This window comes from Pectinophora gossypiella, chromosome 10, assembly GCF_024362695.1.
Source record: "Pectinophora gossypiella chromosome 10, ilPecGoss1.1, whole genome shotgun sequence".
In the NCBI taxonomy this organism is placed as follows: Eukaryota; Metazoa; Arthropoda; class Insecta; order Lepidoptera; family Gelechiidae; genus Pectinophora; species Pectinophora gossypiella.
The window spans coordinates 7,929,726-7,953,787 of NC_065413.1; the positions used below are offsets into that span (position 1 = coordinate 7,929,726).

General features: G+C 37.2%; 2 long non-coding RNA genes across 2 annotated transcripts; one reads left to right on the forward strand and one right to left on the reverse strand.

The window, feature by feature from the left end:
- The first annotated feature begins 12,826 nt into the window (after positions 1-12,826).
- LOC126370495 (uncharacterized) lies at positions 12,827-14,819 on the forward strand. The gene is made up of 3 exons (XR_007566885.1): positions 12,827-13,474; positions 13,869-13,991; positions 14,555-14,819. It is a non-coding gene; the product is annotated as an uncharacterized LOC126370495 (long non-coding RNA).
- Positions 14,820-14,898: 79 nt separating this feature from the next.
- LOC126370496 (uncharacterized) lies at positions 14,899-17,229 on the reverse strand. The gene is made up of 3 exons (XR_007566886.1): positions 16,154-17,229; positions 15,932-16,062; positions 14,899-15,002 (listed from the first exon to the last, which is right to left on the reverse strand). It is a non-coding gene; the product is annotated as an uncharacterized LOC126370496 (long non-coding RNA).
- Positions 17,230-24,062: the final 6,833 nt, after the last annotated feature.

Consider the following 24,062-nt stretch of genomic DNA (forward strand, 5'->3'; position numbering starts at 1 on the left):
CGCGACCTTCTGTCCACACCCCGATAACATGCAAATTAGTCCCGTCTATAAACTGACCTGAAAATTCTTCCTCATTAAGTCCATTTTGTCTCAGCACGAGCTCTAGAAGTCGACAATCAGACTTTCCCGGTCGACTTTACCTAATTGTTTCTGCTCTTTTGTTTTCACAACTGTCACAAGTCTGCCTTTTTGATAAATCTTTTATAGAACACCTTTAACATTCTTAGTACTTACTAAATGTCACTGGATTTCGAACGCGACTACCATAAAACTTATCAACAGCTTAAGTGGCTGAGCGGGAATAATATTATTTTCAGTACATTCATATCCGAAACGTTATGAGAAAAAACTTGTTTTAATGGGCGAAACTTCAAGGGCCATTAGTGTAAGCCTCGCGTCATTCTCCCGGTACAAACTCGAGCTTTTTACTGCAATAAACTTTCTGACAAGCCATTTGTGGCCGGAAAGTGTTCTCTCAAATTAATCACATGCCCCACTACAGTCTTGTTTATTCGCGCCCTCACGATTCCTCCTTGATAGCTTCTTTATTCCATTTCAACTGTGAATTATTATTCTGCACACCGCAGTTGTTCTACTTCTCATTGTGAAATTGCTACATTCAAAATAACGCGTATTTTGGACATTGGACGCAAAACATGAAACTTCCTGACGAAAATGTGTCCATTTAAAAGTTGTCTTTGTATTTAATGAGGCAATTTCAACATGCTAATCAAGATTCGCAAATTGAAGTTTTCTTTGTTCTGTGTTGCAGAATTTCAGAGTTAATTCAGCGAGACGTAAAATTAGGAGAATCAAAGCAACTTGTGTCAGGCACACAAGGTTTCAGACAACTTGCGAGTTTTGAGTGGAACAAACGCGCGGCGGTTTCTGCTCAGCGAGTCAACTTACTCTATAGAAACTTGATGAATATCTCGCCCATTCACATTGTGGACGTCACCACGATGATATATGTTAAATGAGACAGCATAATATTTACAATAATTATTAGTCGGCTTGAACATCTGAACTCTACAAAATGAGAAGACCCAGATGGTTTGCTACCACTAAGTGAAAAACTGAAAGTTGTCTCGCTGTAAGCTCTCTAGAAAATTATTCGCCGTTATTACGTATTACGTTTGCGGGTATAGTTCATTTGTGTGGCATAAAAATTTCGCTCGACGAGGTTGAATAAGTGCTAACAATAACAGTATTTATTTATGTATTGCTTACGCAGCAAAAAAAAAAAAATAATGGTAACGCATTGTTACACTTATAGTCAGATGTCCATGTCTAAGATAATTCTATCAAATTGTTAAAGAAGTCTGAAGTCAGGAACCCAAATCAAATAAACCGGATTAGGTCATCGCTTTACGGCGAGTGGAAGTGGCGGGTCATCTCGGAGGGAGCAATTCTCGTGGTCGTAGATTGAATGCAAAATTGGATGAGATCCCACTGTTTTTACTGTATGGATCCCGGGGATTGTTACCAACTTCCCCGTTTTTATTTTGTCGGGGCACACACTGTTTGAATGGTTTGATTGAATGTGACAATAGTGATTGTAACCGACGCGCCGACCGTCTTCTTATTCGACCGCTTCTCTGGAGAGAAATGGATTCTCTCTTTATTGAATATTATGGCATCTTGTGGCTTATACTTTATGACCTCGGGGTTTTGTGATGTAACGTTTGTCCACAAAAGAGGGATTTCTGAGCGATAACAGTAGATTAGTTGTGTTGCAGTTAATTTTGGGGAATATCTCTGCGTTTATGTGTTTTTAGATGGAAGTCGTCGATATGGTGTCACAAAGGGAATCGGTTTGCCAAAGCGCTTTATAAAGCTGACAGGCAACGGTAAGATATGGATAGGTCAAGTGACAATGCAATATGCGCTCACTATAATGGCAGGTTTCACTAGATTGCTTTTGACGGAATAGCAGCCGAAAGACAATTACACTCCAACAGGAGAGAGTAGTATCATGAGTAAATGAATACGTAATAGTCTAGTACAAGAGTATAAATCAGCGATGGTAATACATTTATTATACCTAAAAAGTTATTGTGACAGATAATCTCTTAGGATCGGCTCTAAAGTTTCACGACTCCCGCGAGAGCTAATAAAGTCAAGAAAGAATAAGTGCGTCATGTAAGGTTTATACAACGAAAATAGAGACAAAGTTTAGGAGACGTATAATTGTTTACAACTAAAAAAATCAATTTCCAAATTGATGTTTTAATGTTAGATTGGTTTAGAAGGTTAAAAATATTTTTCTGGCACGTCGATAGAGCATTCAGCTTACAAAGGTTGAACATTTTGCTCAAAGGCGTGTTTTGCACACTTCACGCCTGGGCTTGCGATCTCTCGGAATTGGCTAGCTCAAACGCCTTTCTGAATAGTGCAGCACGTTCGAACATTAGATGTGTAGTAACATTAACGTCTTTTAGCAGATTAGCACGTGCTAACGACACGGCAGCTGTGAACTCTTCGGAAATCGCTTAGTTATTGCAAAATTCAGTACCTACTAAGCTCAGAGTAATGCAGCTGGATTAGTTTACCAAGTTATCACAAAATAGAGCGTTGATTTTAAATATATTCGAAATATGAATAGGTAGCCTTTATTATACATTCTCTTTATCAACTACATATACTCCGCCACGCTGCTCCACAGTGGGTAGGTGGAGGTGTTTTATAAACACAGAAAATGTATTAAGAAGGCCGGTATATAACCTATTTTGTACTCAAATGAACCAAAATTAAAGCAAGCAGAATGTATATTATCTAACAAATATAACCTTAGTTGGGTAAAGTTACAAAGATAATGTAATTATAAAATAAACGCAAAACAAAAAGCTTTACTTTCGGTTCCAAAAAGCAACATTGACGCGGTTAGTGCGCTTCATTGTTTCATTTCTGCTATTTATGCATGTTGAGGAGTACTTTTGAAACTTTGCACTCGAAATAATTTCCACGGCGCAGAGCTAGGCTAGTATTTGCTCAGTTTATTTTTCCCTCTGTGAGAGCTCTTCATCCGAACACAGGCTGCGTTCAAGAGAGCAACTCAGCCCAGCTCCGCATCAAAGCTAATATTAAATGCTACGCGACTTTTGCACTTTTGAAAGCTGTCGTATGAAGGTTGTACACCAAGTTGCTTCTGGTTTAGAACTCGCTTCACCCTACGATAAAGTTACCCAACATTTTTGTTCCTAATAAAATTTCGTCCAATAACTCAGGCTAAGCCCTCTTTGCGTATCGTTGCCAAATAATGCAATTTTCCCATATCATTCTTGTAATATTAATCTGGAACACGTTTAAAATACACGGTAAGTTACCGACTACATAATTCTTGCAAGGGGTCTGCGGCGGCGCTATTTTTTCATAAAAACATGATGACACATGACTGCCATAAGTCTGGGCAGAAAGAGCGGAGAGCTGGATCCTTGTAATTAGACGCCGCGGAGATTTATGTTATGAAATATTCCAAATTCTTCTAATTTTTTGGCTACGACACGCTCCTTTTGCCGACAGGTATACCGTCGTTGAGAACTTCGTTTTTATGTTTAATATTCAAAATAATATTAGTCGAACTAAAGCTCAATAATATATAATATTTCAAAACATTTCTGTCTTAATTCTTTTTGTTCAATTTAACATATTTACCTACCAAAAAATGTTGTCATAATTACCACACAGTAAAAAAGTACGAAATCAGATACATTTATTGTGGAAAAGGGAAAGGTTAAGAAAGTGAGGTCGTGTTTATTCGGGCCGGGACCTCCAGGGGCGGTTCATGTATCACTGCAGACGTCAGCCGGGGGTTAATTGTCTACGTGCGTTTTTAGCGGAATTCGTCACGTTCCCCCGTTCGCATCCCTCGCACTTTGCACTAATAAACGAGATTCCCCAAATCGAGCGTCTACACAGAATTATGTAAACGGTAAGAGCTTTTGCAGAAGTGTGCTACAGAGAAAAGTTGGGAAAACGTAACGTTTCTGTCTAATGATGAATCGCGGCTGATGTTTGTGATTTTATTTATTTAATGTCTATGTTGTCGTACTTTTATTAAATTGTACATGTCTCCAAACACTTTTTTTTCGGTTACTGTGGTTTGTGCTTATTTTGTTTCATAATATTATTTAAAAATACGTATATTTGCTGAGGGAAATTAGATCCATATTAATGTTTACTCGTGGAAGACAAACGTCGCCGGAGTGTGGATGTGCGGATATTAAATTGCTATTTATTCTAGGACGTTAACTAGTTTACTTTTCCTGCACATTAATGTCTTTGAGGATATATTATGGAGACGCCATTTGAAAAAGGAAATGGGGTCAATTGGAAAAAGACGACTGTGGTAATAACAACCTGTAATATATGTCCTATTACGCTATGCCCGAGGGACCTATAGGACCTTACCTTAAGGAAGGTAGACTGACCGTATACGGCATAGTTAAATACTTTGGCTTGGTAAATGACCATGAAGACATCAAATAACATAATTGGTGTCACTGTGTCCCAATTCTCGTTGATAAAAAATTACCCGTCCAATCTAGTTTAAAAATATATAGATACTTTTAGATGGGAGATATATTCGCCTTTGGATAGAGGCTTTGAATTTATGGGACGTTGAAACACTCACAGTATTTTTAACTAGAAAACATGCGCGCTTGTGTAGGAAACCAATCTCGCTGATATATCCATTAGCTAAATAGAGAGGGTCGTGTTTCGGACTCCGGACAAAAACGGCTGCATATTAACCAAGATCAAAAACTCATTCGACCTTCAATTCGGTTTAAATAAAAACATAATAATAAACAAACATGTTAAAACACTTATAAAGCGCCAAAAAGAATCGTTCAGAAGTCAGTCCGCAAATGTTATATTTATTTTTTTGTAGCTTTAGTAGTCAATCAAAAGCCGTGTAACAATATGGCAAGTAGGAAAATTGAACATGAAATACGTACCATTGTAATTAAAATTTGGAATTTCGAACGCCTTCCAATTCCCGCTTCGTTGCCATACAAGTACCTACATCGCATTCCCGTTGCTAACAACGCGATGCAACGTTGTTAGAATTTCGCAGAAGTTTCGATTTACAAACACACACAGACGTTAGTTTCCCTACGTATACGTTAATTTTGATTCCGTAATTACATTTGATCAGGATCACGGCATGAAATACTGGGTGAAAATGATGTACATTCTGTTTGAAAGTAAGATATTGCATTATTGGCGTATTGCTTTGCGTAAAGCAGACCTTCGAAATAAAGGTATATGAATAATGTAGGCTCGTGTTGTTAAGTTTAAAAAATAATTTGAGTAATAGTAAAGTATAATGGATAAATATAGCTGTCGAGGAGTGGGTGTACAGTCATGAGCAATATAATGTACCCACTTTAGGACCCTGTGGCACTAACATATTTGACATTTTCAATTTGTCAAAAAAGTCAATGTGACATGGTACCAAAGTGTATACATATTAATGCTCGTGACCGTATATGCTATACACCTCTGCCCACCCCTGCGGAGATACAGGCGTAATCCCAAGTTATATTATGTTGAATGTATTTTTTTTATTATGAAATCATACGGCTCTATGTAGAAATAATCGTAGTACAATGGCATGCACAAATACCTGCACCTGATACAGAAATTCATAAAAGTACGCGTTGATTATGCGAAAGCAGAGTAATTAAAACAGGATAATATGAGGTGCGAATTTTTGGGCTGAGACAGGTAACAATAAAAAACCCTTTATTATTCAGTTATTTTGCATAAAGCGTAAATGCGCGAAGGCAGGTTTACGTTGAGGTGTTTATTGCGAGATGTAAATGTCCTCGGACAATGTGTATTGCGCACAGTAGTATTCAACAGGATATTTCTACAGTTACATATTCCCGGTAGGGACATCTTTATCACGTGGTTATTTTGTATCACATTTATAACAACGTATATTTCATGTTCGCTATTGTTTCAATTTTCATACATGTTCGTGTCTCAAGTAGATTCAATTGAATTTATAGTAGCAAACAAGCGTTGGATTTGAAAATGGAATTGTTATGGCACCCCTTTTAATAATAAATAATAATAATAAAATATTTATTTCAGATTCTGCATCCATATAATGTTTACTCCTCAAAGGAAAACCAGTGATAAATTAAAGATTTTAAATAAAATAATACATTTTTCAGCAAAATAAGAGCATAATAAAGATTAATTGGAGTTCTTTCATTTAAGTTTCTACCCATCGCAGCTATTTTAAAAGCAAGAACTTGATTTTCTCACAAAGTAGAGAATCATTTCGATTCTAGTTTGTTTAAAGAAAACTTATTGTTCTTTTCCACTTTAATAACAGAGAGAGGTGAATTATTGAAATATAATTGCATGCAGCAGTAGCGGCGGTCAGGTGCCGGCAACGTGTTATTATGGAAATAGTTTTCAAACTCGAATCGCAGGTCATTGTTCCTTGTTCCACTGCAAGTGCCAGTCAATTGACACAAAAAGTATTTAAACACCGCTCTGCATTCTCTTGAAAACTCCTATTTGCGGTATTTCCCTTTTACCGTTACATTCTCTTCCGAGAGCTGTAAAACCGTTAATAAAAATTCATGAATCTGAAGCACGTTTTACGTTTTTTAACTTTTTAAATTTTTCTTGTTGTTGATTCAGCATGGGTGACTTGTGTTGTGGTGTTGTGGAAACTAAACTTTAGAAAAAGAGCTGGTAGGTAAATAATAAAGCGTTCCACTCCGTCTGTTCGAAGCGAGAATAAAGAGGCCAATAAAATTCTGTTCAGCGCTACGGCTATCGTTCAGTGGAGCGGCTATTCTGCATTTTATACTTCCGACGCCATCAACACCCGTGCACTTTATTCCTTTACTTTGTTGATACCCGATCTAACCTCCCTACTTACGATGGATATTCTTTCACATTGTAAGTATATTTATAGCTATAGATGTTATAGTCAGCGTTTACGTGACTTGATTAACGTTTTAGGCGTAAACGTGCCTAAATTGACATTTAATAATTGCTGTGATTCGAGCAATAATAACGCAAGTCAAAGATCAAAGACGTAAGGTCCTCGTTAAAACTCTGACTTTAAAACTCTTTAAGTACTCGACAAATAAGATATAATTTAGAAGTGAGCCAGGAATATAAAGCGAATAAAATGTTGCGAAAGAAGGGGAACGAAAAAGTCGGCGCAATAAACAATATTTTTCATTTTTATTTATGACAGTCCTCTTATTTTTATCTGCAATCCCTTTTGTTCATTATCTTTATGTTGTGTAAATGACACAATTAAACGCACAGACGTAATCTGTTGCGAAGTTGGGTAAGATAGCCCAGGTAGATTACAGAGGAGAGCATAAACAACGGTAAAATAAATCGTATGCGATCCGTAGCGTCGAAAACCAAACAAGATCGAAACTTGGACGAGAAGCAATCTGACGGGAACAACGGTACCGAGCCGTTTGCGCACAGCCTGCGTAATTTAAAGAACAAACAAGCCTCGCAACCGGTATACGTCAACTGCAACAAACTCTATTACTTCAGCTCTAACTCGCTGTCCTCTACCGGCAGCTCTACTCACTTACTGTGTACTTACTAGACAACACCCAAAACAGAGTTTAATTAGGATTTCCGAGCTACGTGCCTGGACAAAATCAATTCCGCCCATCCGTCAAACGGTAAACACAAGGTTGTTATAAAAGAGATGTCGAAGTCAATCTCGGAGCTCCTGTAGTCTTTGTTGACATAAGAAATTCACAGGCTCAAAAAAGCAATAGCTCCACAGATGAGTTCGGCTCAAGCGAAGCGTTATCAAGCCCAGTTAATCCTGTCTTCTGTATTATTGAATAAATTTTCCTTCTTGACGTACTTTTACCTTTTCATACAGATTTAATGTATTGGAAGAATTTCAACCGTGGCGATGTTTAAATTACGTGTTTGTTCTTTTCGTTTTGAATCCAGAGCCCGGTTTGGTGGAAGTTGTAATCTCAGTGGCGGTAAGTTTTAATGGTGTGTTTATGATAATAGTGAGGCGATCCTATTGTTGACGCGTCTAGGCTATTATTTTACGGATCCGGGCCAGAGGGTGGGAGAGCGGTGTGATGTTATTGTTATGGCGACATAAAGCGGGCAATGTATCTGGTACAGCGCAGGTGGTGCTAACTACCGGCACTGTAGTGGAAACTGCCGAGCTTGAGACAATTATAACGTATACTATAACAGATAATTATGTTGTACTACCACCTCTTGGAACCTCATATATTTTGAAAGATTATAAGTACTAAACTTTTTTGTTACAAACCCAATTACAAAACAATTGAAAGTAAAAGTAGAGTCCATTGTGGAATTTCGAAAACTTTCTTTACAGAACAACTTATATACTTTTCTGACACAATAATAAGGTAAAAATTTACACTTAGGTTTGTAACAGATTACGGCGCTTATCCTGCTTGGTGAACAAGATGGCAAGTTTTGACATTTATATTCCACATCTGGTTACTTAATACCATCATTAAGGACCGGGTGCGGCTGCGATTTCAGTTATTGCACACAACCTGTGCAGATTTACCTCTATGCTAATGTTTATTTAGCGCCACAATTTGGCCGCGGCTTACCAGCTAACTTATACGCAGCTGTTTCGGGACTTTATATAAATGTTGGCATTACGTTTGTTCTTATTTGTAGAGAGTGGCTTATCCTGGGCTTACAAGTATTTAGTATATATTTCGGAGAAGCATAAAATCATCTATAAATACACAAACGTCTATATGAGTCAGAGCTACCAAACGTCAGCAGTAGTCGTAGCCAATTTTGATAGTCGACGTTAGTGATATAAGTAACGACCTCGTTACAAGAAGATATTAAATAAGATAGGCAGGTACATTGTTTTTTATAGTACCTGCCTAATAATTATAAATAGTAATGTAGAGCGATAAATACACCAAAGCGGTTGACTAAAACGATGATTGCGCCACTATCGAGATAAAGTGTGGGCAATTGATAAATTCGCCGTCTATAAATTAGATTCCGAGCCCTGCCTTAGCTAAAGCAGCAATAACTCTCACCACAGACGGTTCGCAGTAATTCCTTTAAAGCTACATTCGCTGCCTCCTCCTACACCTGCCCCAACGCTTTCAATTCCAAATATGCAATTGTAATTAAAATATAACCAGACCTGCAATTCCCATTGCGGTTTCTGTGTGATGACTGCGTACTTTGATAGTCGATTTATTCATTAATAAAGTGTTCATAGCCTTGAATATATTCAGGTTAGTAGCTCACGAGTATAATTGGCACTTGGAGTTTTGCTGTTGTATCTATTGTTACTGTAGCGCCCTCTAATAGTATTTTATTTACTTTATTTTTTTCTCTCTCATCCAGATCATGTTCGAGAGCAAAATTAAAAAAAACTTGAATAAGTTTTCTTGGAAATATTTTTAGTAAAGGACTTTCGTATTTACATGTCGGTTGTACTTACGCCAAATTGCCTTTTAGATAGTTTCAAAACTTCTTCAGCTAGGTCTAATATAAACTTTTCTAACAACTCGTAGTAACTAGATGTAGCGACTTGAATAATGAAAGCATACCAATATTCTTCCACATCATACGCTCTGTCAGATTTTTTTCAATTGTATAAATAATACATACAGAAGAGGTAAGGTCTTTTTTTATTTTGTTACTTTCAAAAATTCTCATGTAAAGGATAGGTTCCGAAATTTTTGAATGAACAAAACAATAATCAACCATCTTTGTTCTATCATAGTGATTAAACTACCCAATTTGGGTAGTTTCCAAGGTCAAAGAAAAAATATGAAATTCTGATTAAGTACTAAATAAAGACAGATATGAAGGTGACAAAAAACGTATTCTTTTGTCTAATAAAGAAAACTGTAATAAAAAGTGCCAGATTTTGTCACGTTTTTCTATGACGAATTCCATAGTAATTTCGTGTTTTGACGTTTAGAAAAATGTAACTGATTTGACTAGTTGGAAACTACCCTATTCCATATAATACTGACAATCTGACAGAATGTGGAAGAATTTAGATGTTCCCAAACATCTAACACTATATATATATATATATATATATATATAAATATATTGCAATACATCTAACATGGATTGCAATATATTTATATCGCGTCGTCTTTGTCTCGTCTAGAGGTCAGTTTATGTTTCTTTGAATTATATATTATAAAATGATTTATTTTTTAGTAGATTTTCTTTCTTGTAAAAACAAGTACCTACAATATTTTGAACTTACTTTGTAAACTCGTACGTATTTGAGTAACGATAAATAATAATGAATGACATAACAATGGTTGAGAAATACTGAAAGCTAATTCCATTATAACTAAACAAACTATAGGTATATAAGTATAGTTAAGGCCCAGTTAAAAATTATCCCTAGCTCCCTGCTATACTTTGTAAATATAATATTTAAGTACTTACGTAGTTAGAAATGATCAGAGGTCAAGTCTTAGATAGGTTTTTGTCAGATATAAGGTAAGGTGTCCGGGCGCCATCCCACTCGCGTCATTCAGAGTCCTGCGGGGCGGAAGGCAAGAGGGAAACCACGGCCCTATTTTTCCTAAAATTTAGCATGTAGAATGCTAATGCTAAATGATGATAAGGTAGAAACTTAATACTAGAAAAGTTTAGGCGTATTCACGCAAGTTATGAGCCTTAATCCAAACTTCATAGATACGAGACATCGTAAGAGTTTAATAACATTTTTATGCAAGTTACTTGTCTAGGCACAGGTGGTGCTAACAGGGTCTGGTGCAACGAAAATTGCCGCCGGCCGCCCCTAGCGGGACTTGGCACCCGTCGAACCACCACACTCCGTTCATTGTTGCCCCACACAGAAAACTATTAACTACACCCGCGTACCGACTCCAGACAACTGACGTCTTGTGCCAACATGGGGCTGGGCTAGTTCGTAAACAATAGCACTTGAAGTCAATAGGTACATGCATAACTTCAGTAGGCTACAAGAGCTACTACGCAGCTTTTCGCCCGAAACTGTTTTTTGCATCCCCTTTTCTTCCCTTAATGGGGTGATTTCCGGGATAAAAAAATGTTCTTCCCTCAAGTCTCACACAGGCATGCGATACTCTACTATATACATAGCTAGAAGGCGTATCGTATGTATCTCCGTATCGATATATTATTGTTAGCAGTGGGTGGATACAGGCAGAGTAGATAGATTTATCAATATATTCATAACAGTTATAAATACCCAGAATTTCGCTGTTAATTAGCCCGAAACCTGGATAGGCAGAGCAACAAATTGTCAGAATATAACCTGCATGACTGCGTTGTAATATCTAGATTCTAGGTATCTAGACCTCGGTATTCTATGTTAGGGACACTAATGTCAAGATTGTCTTCTGACTAAGTATTTGTAGTTCTATCCACCCCAATGGGGATTACAGGAATGAATCTATGTATATATATTATTGTAATAGCCATAGGAGGGCGCGGCATCTAAAACAATACAGAGCTTACCAAATGGATAGTAGAGCATACGAATGAATAGCGAGCGGCACCCCTGCTTAATGTTTAACGACCGTAAGCCTAAGAAAATGGATTTGACGTTGCATTAGCGAACAATAGACCTCAAAGTGTTGAAACTAAAACTAGATTCGCCTTTATCTTGGCGATTGTTGTAAAACAATGCAGTAAACCTGAGGCTAAAAGCTTTCTGAGGGACGCGGCTCTGCTGTTTTACAATCAGTGTTAGTCTCTACGCAACATGCCATGTCTCTTAAAATATATTAAACGTATATACACGTACGGTCACGAGTACTAATATGTATACACCTTGATACCAATGTCACATTAACTTTTTTGACAAATTAAAGTAAATAAAAGTAAAAAAAAATATCTCATTAAATGTCAAATATGATAGTGCGACAGGGTTCTGAAGTGGGTACATGATATTAATCATGTGTACATTAAAAAACAAGCGCTATTGGAGTGGGCAGAATCATTAAGTAAGTAACCATAAAACAATTTACAATTACTTTTCGCACAGTCCTAAAATAAGTATAGTAATCATTATGATGCTCGGTGACAGATGGTTAAAACATACATACATACATAAACTCACGCCCGTAATCCCTAATGGGGTGGGCAGAGCCACAAGTAATCAAATACAACTTGCAGCCACTGTTGATACGAATTCCAAAGATGGATATGATGAACCTTATGGTGATAAGGGATCAGCCTATCGCCCATAACATTAGTCCATCATGTTAGAGGACACAATCCCTCTGTCGGTTAAAACATCGCTCGTTATAATAGTTGAACACGTGAGAAAGAACACAGTATCTGTGTCGAGTATTACGAGAAGCTACGGAAGATAAGATTTAACCGTTTTCCATGATTTTTATTCTGTCCCAATCCACAATTTCGATCACTACCGTTCCCGACCTGGGGACTGACAACCGAATCTATCATCAACCTTTCATTGGTACTTACATGATTACGCTCCGTTAATATTAATTATTGTTGTCGTATTTTGAGGTTTGCAAATCGATAACGTATTATTAACGCCTGCCTGTAATGATGTAATTTACAGTAACCACATTGCAGTGAGCCGATATTGGTGCCGATTCCGGCAGGCACACTTAAATTTAAGTTAGCTAAGATTACGGTTTAAATGTCAAAAACTGGATTTGTATTCTGGCGGCACATTTTAGTTGACGCCTAATCTTAAATTTAGGAATGACGTTTCTAAATTACTCAATTTAGGTTTAGGCGACAAAAAGCTATTCTAGCGAAAATTAATTTGACGTTAAACTCTTATGCTAAATTAATTTTATACGGTTTTCTAAACTTGCCGGATAAAATTAAACTTCTTAAAATTAAGTACATGAATCAGTTTTTCGGCACTTTTTGGGCGCTTTTTGTGAATTCCGGCCACTGATTTCACCTGCAGATCATTCGGAAGACCTTGCCGCTCTCAAAATAGCTTAAATAGCGATAAAGAATCTTCTAAATATACGAATAGAAGGGTCAACGAGAAATATTTGTTTTACGTCGTTTACCGCCCAAGACCAGTAAAAGAAAGAAGACTGCGAGGAGGCACATCGAAACAAAAGACTCTTAGCCGGTATGATGATGTCTCTGGCATGAGTATCATCTTCAAAGTTAATCCAAACATTTATCTAAGAGGACAATCTAATTGTGTCAATCTTAAACACTACTTTCAACTGGACCGTGTGGTGGATGCTTGAAACAATGCAGTGCCAGTGATATTAACGATTAACGTGTAACATCAACACATACCTAGCTCTGTGTGTGTCAAAACTGTAATGACTCCTACCAGGCGCGCAGTGCAGGCTGCACTGCCTGCTTCTTCTTATCCTTTTGACCTGAAGGACTTAAAATTACTACAAAAGTAATGTACCTATCTATGGAATGGAACTACAGAAGTACACTGAAGGAAGGCCTCCACAGCAAGGTAAATGTTATCAGGTATAAATAACATGGCAGCAACCAAACAGTTTATTGCCCAAGTCAAATTACTAACACACTTGATCCCGCTCTGGGTAGATACCTTACTTGTTGGTTTATTCCTTTAGATTATTTCAAAATACTTTATGATGTGAACCAAACAAAATCACCAGTTAGCAGTAACAAAAGGTGGGCTAAAAAACTTCTTTTACAAGCTCTTTACTGCTTTATCTCAGTTTCCACGAATATCATGGCATGCTAAATGTACTGGGAATGTGACGGAACCCACATTTTTTGTTTACATCCTTCTGATCATTATATTTGTTTCTGTCCAACCCGTTAGGAAATGTAAGCATGAATTGATGTATGTATGTATTCTAATTAATCCTTTTTTATTTCAGGTGATAAATCTTTGATTTTGACATTTGCAAGTAGTCCTAATAGCCACTGCATCCTGAATTGTAATTATGAGCCACCAATAACAAAAAATACTTCTGTGACATGGATCCCTAATGTTCTCTCAGGTATGTAAGTACATTAAATATGAATGCAAATCTGTCTACCTATGAGTTATATATATAACAGCCTCTTTGGTCTAATGGTTCTCTAACCATAGCTCACAATCTGGAGATCATGACGGATCATGATGGATGAGTCATGTCAGGGGCCTTTGGCGGCTCAATAGTAACCTTGACACCAGGGTTGATGAGGTTGGTACGTCACCTCACAACCCACACGATAAGAAGAAGAATCTGGAGATCCGGGTCTGATACCCAATGGGGACATCGTCAAAATCACTTAGAGGCTGTCAAGGTCCTTTGTATGTATAGGAAACTGCAGGCTTGATTCATTCAATTGTCTGAAGAAGTTAGATGATTCTGTGCTTCAGAAGGCACGTCAAGCAGTTATTCCCAGGCTATTTAGCCCAAACACGGTCACTAATCTGCAGTCGAGCAGAATATAGTATGCTTCATACCCCCTCCGGTTGATTGAAGGGATACCTAAGCCCAGCAGTGGGACATAATAAATAGGCTATTTATGTTTGTTTCTTATTAGAATAATTATCTAAGCATTATACTTGTTTTAGATGGTGATGAATAAAGAAAGAAGAACCCAGGAGTATAAAAAAATACTTACATACATACCTACCATTGTGGTGCTGTACATACATACATAGTCACACCACCATACCAGGATGGACTGAGCCGTGCACTACCAAGAAGACCAACTGCAGCCTCTTGTGATGGACATAATGACCAGAGTGGTGACAGATAAGCAACCCATCACAAATATAAATATTTCTTTTTTCTGTGCAAGTTTTGATGTTATAAATAAAATACAATCAAAAAGTATTTGTAACAAGTATGTTTTATTACTAGTTTAGTAGGGAACAGAAATAAAATAAACAAATTTATTTTGTCATTCTTCTACATCTGTGAGGTTTATTTGGGAACATTCCCAGTTTTTTCAGTTAAGGCCCTTGTTATCCTCCCATTGTTATGTAATCTGCTCGTTGTCACTCACAACTCCCAAATCTGAAGAGAAAACAAATATTATAATCAAGACAACATGCAGTCACTTTTTTAAGATAGATAACCAGTCCGTTACCTACATACATACATAAACAGCCTATATACATCTGGGCACAGGCCTCCCCTCAATCAACCAGAGGGGGTATGGAGCATACTCCACCATGCTGCTCCAAAAAAAAACACCTCCACCAACCCGCATTGGAGTCTGTTACCTAGGCCATTATAATACTGAAGAAGATCCCTTCCTTAGTTACTATTCTTCTTCTATCATGTGAGTTATGAGATGGATTACCAACCGATGAGGTTGGTAACCCTGGTGTCTGGGTTATTATTGAGCCGCCAAGGGCCCCTGACATGACTCATGTAACAACTACATATTTACTCTAGTAAGTAGTAACCAAGACCAACAGCTTAACATGCCTTCTGAAGCACTGATCATCTTACATTTGGACAATCAGGTGTTCAGCCTGTAATGTCCTAGCAAAACAAGGAATACAAAGATGATTTCTGTGATTTTTTTCTACCGGGATTCGAACCCGGGACCTCTGGATTGTGAGCACAACGTTCAACTACTGGACCACGGAGGCCGTTATGTGTTTAGTTACTATGACCGTCATGAAAAACGGTTTCATACATAAGAGGCAAATTCACAGAGAGTCTTGACTCCATTACTAATTACTTAAGTACCTACATAGTCATTTCATTAGATAAGTAAGCTTCGTCAAGGGCCTTTAGTCCGGGACACCCGAATAGTCACAGCAGCAGGTTGATGAGGTTGGTCATTGATCTTACAAACCACATTAGAGAAAAAACAGGACTAGCCGTTCCTCATATCTGGCCGTCCTAGGCCTGAGCCTAATCAGCCGTAAAGGAAATCCACTTACAACGAGCAACACTCACTTAAATATATTTTTAACTAGGAATATGCTTACATGTTGCCATTGCTCCAAGATGCATCAAAATTCTTCCATACTATTGTTTTATAAACATTAAAATAGTTCATCCTCTTATTGATTTTCTTTATAATTATGTCATCCCACTTAAGGTTTCTGTCAAGTATTGCCTGAAAATTAGTAAAAAATCTGATTAATACAAGTAACTCAGATTAATATGATGTCTACAAGTTCTTCTATGACATTTTTTCGATCACTCACCTCTTCATCACTAAATTTGTAGTGCAACTGCTCAGGAGGAAATCTAATACAATCACTCCTGTCTTCAAAACTTCGTGCTCACCTCATGCTGGACTTTCTCTACTTGGTAATTTAAGGCTATTTACGTGTACGAATGAGTCCATATTAAAAGAGCTCAAGATCACGACGCGGCTCTCCTCAATATGCCGGAATCGTGCCCTAAGCTTCTTCGGACATATTATGCGGTCTCCGAAGCACAGTCTGGAGAAGCAGATCATCGTTGGGCAAATGGATGGCAAACGTGCGCGAGGAAGGGCGCCTACGAGGTGGTCTGACATCGTGAAGAAGACGGTGGGCGGCAGCATACAGAGGGCGGTGCACGCTGCATATAGCCGTACCGAGTGGAAAACCATAACCTGTGGTCGCGATCCTCAGCAGTGAGGGAACGACGAAGAAGAAGATAGGAGTCTTGTTGGTTGAGGACTTTTAATATGCATTCACAGCGAGTTCCGTCGTTCTGATACAACACAACTTCCACTTTTACTAGTTCCGCCTTGGTCTTCCTCTTCATCGACGTCCTTTTATTTAGTCATTTTTGTGTTTTATTAAGTATTTTTGATTTGAAAACCTAACGATACCTAATCTCAACACGTTTTTTTTTTTTAAGTATGATCTTGACGCTGTGTTTTTTATGGTTTAGAATAATGCCAGATGTATGTTTTAAAATTCATAGAAAAATGTTTTATTGCATTTATTTATTGTATTTGCTGCTAAAACACACATAAATTACGATTTTGTATTCCTTCGTACGAAATTATAAGAAAAACATGTATTTTTTTTGTTCAAATGACGATTTCATTCACTCACTTCCATTCATTCTTCTTTACCAATTCTTTACGAAAAAAACGACACCAGCTGGTTGACCATAGACCTCGTAGACGTTCTATTAAATTTAAGCGTGTCAAACATCCTGATAAAATATTTTAAATTTAGACGACCATAAAGCCAGAATTGCACTTTTTGCTAAACTAAATTAAAATTAGGTTTTCTAAGATAAATTTAGATTTAAGTTGGTGTTTGCAGGAATCGGCACCATTGCCTCACTATTATGTTGCTGCTCATTTAATTTTGATAATATGTTTCTCTGTTAGCTAATAGAAACATTATATTTGGTGATCTAATATTATACCGCTAGTATTTAATTTTAGATTATAATATAATATATTTTGCCGTATGGTTACTATTCCTTATTCTATGCAGTGAGTTAAACTAGGCATCAGGTTCAGGTCATAACTCCATTCCTGAAACTGTTTCAAAATTTTGTTTATAATTTATATTTTTTACTAAGTTTTGCAACGATATTTATATAGTTTTAAAACTGTTATTGAAACTGTTATTAAAGAAGATTAAAACGGTTATCGGATTTTATTAACTTACATCAACTGGTTTAATTTATAAAAACTCAACTATTAAGATCACGGAATAGAAGAAAGTGGTTGAAAAGACCCTAACGCGCATTTTGTATGAGAACCGCCGTTGCCGGTTCAACCCCACTCTCTTTTACTGTTACTCATGTGAATAGATACCTAACTACGATAGCTCTACTGCTTCTCAAATTCCATAGCTACTTTACCGGTAAGTAATGTATATTTTATTTGATAAGCTGCCATTTTGTGATTACTTTTCGTAAGATACAAAAATATTTTTTGATAAATAACCGATCATACTAAGGTTTTTAGCTTTCTTGTGATAAGGAGGGATTTTCTTGCATGAAAGTCTATATTTTACTTATAGTCCTGCAGCTTATAATACGCAAGACGACGTTTTTATATATTTTCGCGGAGCTCCGTGCGTCGTAAAGTTTGGGAATGAGTTGAGCGCAAAGTTGAAGTATGAACTATTTGCTCATACTTGTATGGCGTGCGTGTTGCGCTCACTTGGCCATTTCAACCTCTTTCTGCTATTCCGTGGTTCAGATAGCTTCCCTTTCATATGATTATTTTCTCAATATTTTTTAAAACATCGTTGTGATGTCTACAATTACATGTCCAAGAAAAACAACGAGTCACCTAACAAGAAATGTCATGTTATCTAAAATGCAGCGGGTGATCTAAGTAATTAGATAGAAATTCACCAAGATAAAGGCAAGAATCAGGGTACACTTATCCTCTATAATTGTAGGTAGTCGTGTAAGGAGACGGGATTAACAACACACTCGTGTCAGATCCTCGCTGGATCCAATTAGCTGGAAGTAACAGAATTACAGTCGCCTCCAGCCCTCTCCGATCAGTCGCACTGAGACGCGACCCGCTCTCAACTTGATGTTTAACTACCTAAGTAAATAAGGTTTTTAGCATTGTTTTCTGTGACTTTTTTGTTTGGTGCTGCAGGACATGACTGGTTCAGTACTTCAAGAAGACCCACTAGGGTTATAACTGTGTCCGTTTCTGAAAAAACAGCGGTAAATAACACAGATATAAACCATCGGCTTTTCCTAATGTATTGAATGGTAATCAATAATCATTATTTTTGAGTAAAATAACCCATAGTAGTAAGTGAATAATAATTAAGCTTAGTGACTATTTTGGAACAATAAAAACTTTTTAATAGGTAGTAGCACCCACCAGCAGATTGATTTAATGATATGTATACTTGGCTTTGTGTACAGGCGCAGAGTCCTGCTGGAACACGAAATGATGTCCACAAAATAACGTGTTAGGTAGATCATTGACAAGCGTATCCAAAACCGTCTCTTGGTACACTTTTGCACTTATGTTTTTGTGTGTTAAAGTTCTTGTCCTCAACACTGGATACTTCATTGTATCTATCAATAGTACGGTACACCAACCTGAACGTAATATTCAAATTTTTGAGCCACTTGAAAATGGTACTCGGCGTGTGCCCACAGAGATACAACGTTATAACAGCTATACAGTTTTCTTTAACGTCCACTTCATCGTGAAAAATCGTGGTAAATGACTATTTTTTTTTTGTTTTAAAGTCGTAACGCCGACAGTCCTTTTAAAATCCAAACTCCATTGTTTTACTATTGTGTCTGGAAACCTCGGCTTTACGAGGTTAAAATAGTGAAATTAAAAAAAAATAGTATTGAATAATATTTTCATAAATCATGTTCGAATTTTAAAAATGATGTGCCAGTGACAGAACTTTGGGGCCAACTAGGTAAATATATCTCACTAACACTCACTAAGCACACAATCAATCGGGTTTGAAACATGCCCAAGAAGACAAGCACCTGAAAGAGTTCTTTGTTTTTATTCAGTCCTATACCAGCATATACAGGGAACACTACAACGTACTATGAACAATACTCCATTACTATGAATCATAAAATATCATCCTTTTATTTACTAATAGTAGAGAAACATAATAGTGAGGTTATAAACGGCTCACTGCAATGTGGTCATTGTAAATTACATCATTACAGGCAAGCGCTAATGATACGTTATCGATTTGCAAACCGCAAAATACAACAGTAATTAACATTAACGGAGCGTAATCATGTACCATTGAAAGGTTGATGATAGATTCGGTTGTCAGTGTCAGAGGTCGGGAACGGAAGTGGAATCGAAATTTGTTTATTTTCTGGATTGGGAGCGAATAAAAACCATGGAATACGTTTAGGTGCTTATCTTTCGTAGCTTGTAGTAATAATCGACACAGGGCCTGTGTTTTTTCTCACGTGTTCAACTGTTATTACGAGCGATGTTTTAACCATTTGTCACCAGGCGTCATAATGATTATTCTACCTATTATATATCTATTTTAGGACGTTGTACTAAAAATAAAGACCGTAAAAACATTATTCGAAAAATGTGAAAGCAGACCTGCAGTGAAGCAGCGTGGTAAAATATTATATTAAACGTGTCAAATTTGGAGTTGCGATTATTTGCTGTTTTCCAGTAAGATTTGATAACATTCAACACTAATGTTGAATGTTATCATATTGATCTAAATCAATATCATCGCAAGGTAATATTTTATTGTACATCAGAGTCTAGGATAAGCTTTATTTGAAATACAGTAAGTACCTGTAATTAATTTTGATTGCAACTTGCAGAAAAATATATTAAAATAATTTAAATAACACACAATATTTCACGAAATAATTTATTTTATTTTACAAATAATTTACACAATATTTCACATAAATTACAGTACTAAAACATTTTCGGAAAGTTAATGATAATTTCTTGGAAATGACACTCATTAGAATAAGGTTTGAGGGAGCACTCTTGGCAAATGATGTTAAAAGCCAAGGTAATGCAGTCAATGTGATCTAATGTTGTGGTGGAGCGCTAACTAGCAGTAGAATGGAAGCCAGAGGCTTGTCAGTCAGGTAATTTGGAGGCGGCCCTACGAGTATGGCACAAAATTCAAACTTCAGGCTTAACGCACATTTATTATTTAATTATTTCCACCTGTCGGAGGCACTGTTACAAAGTGTGCGGCAAATTCTAGGTTGTGAGGCTGCAGTCACTTGACTGAAGCCGCAACCATAGCAGATATTGGGAATATAAGTACCCACTTATCGGGCGGGATCTTCGTCAGACGCACTCAAATCTTTGAAAAAAATATATAGCCGGATAAATAGAGGGCACTGAGGACTCTCATCTGGTGCAATGTTTAACACAGGCCTGCAGGTGCCCAAGTGGGCTAATATTTACTTTAATTAAGCTAAACATTAGACGCAGATAATCAAGCTTACCTAAGCTTGTTATTGAAAATTTTGCACCAGATGAGAGTCCTCAGTGTCCTCCATTTATCCGGCTATGTTTTTTTTTTTCAAAGATTTGAGTGCGTCTGACGAAGATCCCGCCTGATGTTAAGCAGCGATATGTTCTAAGGTGGAGCACGCAAGCCCTATTCACTCGTGAAAAAAGCTGAAAAGTTGAAAACCCCAAATTATAGGTAGGTAGTATACATACGTATGGAACAAAGACGCCGGGAGAGTATTTCACTCTTTACCAATTCCAATGATAAAGTAGAAAGCGAATCTAGTGAATGCCATTCGGGCAACTAAATCACGTTAACCCTTTCACGGGCAGAGACGATGGGTCATTGATGGTTTATAACAGATAGTATGACACCTTGGAATCGGAGCGTCATTAGACGTTCTGTCCTTGAAAGTGTTAAAAGATCATGTCTACCCCGCTCCTGTCCCTCACTCGGGCTACTGTCAGCTGTAAGTGTGCACAGGAAGCCACAGCGTTCAGCCCAGCATGTAGCTACCTATCTACTGCTGTAACACGCTTCCACACCTCCGAACTAATTGAATCCGTGTCTACTTTCATATACGTATTTACACTGGTAAGGCCATCCACTGCACTTTACTACTTTACTTTTTTTTGTTGTCATGTAGTCAGTTCCACGGATCCAAATACCTACGACTTCGTTTAAAATAGACATTTTGGTTTATCACGGGGTCCGCCACCTTAAGTTATCGACAGGTGCGTTAAAATAAAGAAAAGTGGACTTGAAACAAAAGCTACTACAAGATCATCTAGCGCCTGGTTTATCAAATTTAATTCATATAGCCATTATATCAGTTGCAGTTTCCGTGTCTGAAGTCCATTCAAACACCTAACTGATAATCTATAATCTGCACTCGTGACCTGCACCAATCGAATTTTAAGTCTAATTTACTTACCTATTAGTTAGAATTAGATCTATATTGGCCTTTATTGCTTCAGACACGTCCTAATTTTATTTCAAGTTATACCTGTCGTTTTCTTATCCACCGAAAAGGAAAGAGACGGATGACTAACAGCTGTTAATTTTAAAATGAAAGAGGGAATGCATGAATAACTCGGTCGAATCAAATAGGTATCTCGCTGATATGCAACCCGTTGAACGTGTGCTGTCAACTTAATTCTGTCGGCTTATTGGCTAATGTAAAATTTTGAGGGAGTTCTTTATATTTCTGCCTAAAATTGACGTGTGTTCCATAAATATGTCTGTCGATTAGGTACCCTTTTCGGCGGATAAGAAAATGACAGGTATTTAGACACTTTAAAAATAATATCTCCGCACTTTAACTGTTAATAGAATTATAAGGTACTTCTATTTGTCTTGTTTTACACCGATAACCACTTCATACACTGTTCATTATTATACACTGTTGTCATTAGAGTTCACAAACTCTAAGGACGATGTTCGTCTTTGATTCACCTGGAAATCAGAGTTGCTGTATGTTATTAGGTGAGGTGCAGCTTGTTACCGTTCGATCAAAGGTAGGTTCCTACTCGTTAGTTTTAGCACGTACGTATAAGTATTATAAATTAACACCTTTTATAATACAATTATACCCATATTGCCTAATAAATAGTCGATTTCGGAATTGCGTGAATGGCATAAAAATAATAACTGAATTTTAATTCCGCATAAAAATATACAATCTTCATGCATTCATAGTAAGTTCATAGTAATTATCAATATTTTAACACTAAACGCTAACCGCGTAAATCACAAACAATGTGTTAAAAAAGTGTTCGGAATAGCGTACCAAATCGTCAATCTTAAACGTTTCACTCCACAAGTCCGCAAGTCGACAGCATTCGACAACCATCTATCGTGGTGACCCAATCCGCATCGGTAACGAGTTTAGGGCATAGTGAAATAGGTGACGGGGAGAGTAAACGTTTATAAAGCTCAATGCACACAGAAGTGGCTACCGCGAGCGGGAAGCGAGGTTGTAAGTCCTATTCAATTCCTACTAGGATCCACATTATAAATGCGACAGTAATTCTATCTGTCTGTTACATTTCACGTTTAAACTGCTGAAATGATTTAGATGAGATTTGGTATGAAGATAGTTTGCAATTAATGATTTGAGACCTAGGGAAGAATATAGGATAATTTTCATCTCGGAAATCGCCCCCTAAAGGGATGAAAAGGGGATGGACACATGACGTGTCGCGCGCGATAACCGAAGTCCACGCGGACTGAGACGCGGACGGAAAGCTTGTGCTAAATATTGTACAAACCGCAAAGGCTCGCTTGTCCCGCTTTCTCGGCTCTGTGTGCGTCAGGCTTAAGGGTAACTAGGTCGTGTACCTAGTCAAGTGGGTCGACGAGATTACGACGATTGCAGCACTGCAAAAGCACAAAGGAGTTTTATACCTATACCGGGAAATGGATAACTACGAGGTTTTTACAAGCGCTAATAAATACAGCAAAGGTACGTGATTGAAATGTCTTTTTTATGTATGGTGTATTGTAGATTTCCCTCGGATAGAATTCAATTACCTCTTGGCGTTACAAGTGGAGAGCACTAAAAGCTTAAAATGAATGGCGTTGATACCTTTTTACGTGACTTAATAGTACCGATTCGGGTAACCACCAACTTTATCTTAACTTGTCAGTACTAAAACTAACGCTGTCTCTTTCTTATCCTTATTGAAAGTAAAGGACGGGATTAATTTAAGAACTAAACCGCGCGCGGCGAATTTGTCATGCAGACCCTGATGATAACATTCACTATTTGTTCTAATTTCAATAACTGCTCTTTTCCAAAATGCCTATAGAGTAACAACAAACAAACGTAATATATGTAAATCCAACGGTACTTTTAAAAGTACTCTATTAATTTACAACAAGCAGAGAAACGTAATAGTGAAGTTGATTAAGCACAGTTAATACATCACTTTGAGTTTTAAAGCCACGATTTATCACAGTATAATTAACCAATTCATTACTTTGAAAGCACTAGATGTTTTTCTGGTGAAAAGTTTGTATAGTCGTATTTATTAAACAAAGAAGTATTGAAATCGAATCTAAAGCAAAGCGCGTAATTGTTGACGCGATGTCTTTTGCAGGGTAGATAGTGAAAAGTGCTAAACACAATAAAGTTTTATCTATAACCGTAACCATAACTATTTTGAGTTGGGTTTATAGTAAAGTGCTTTTG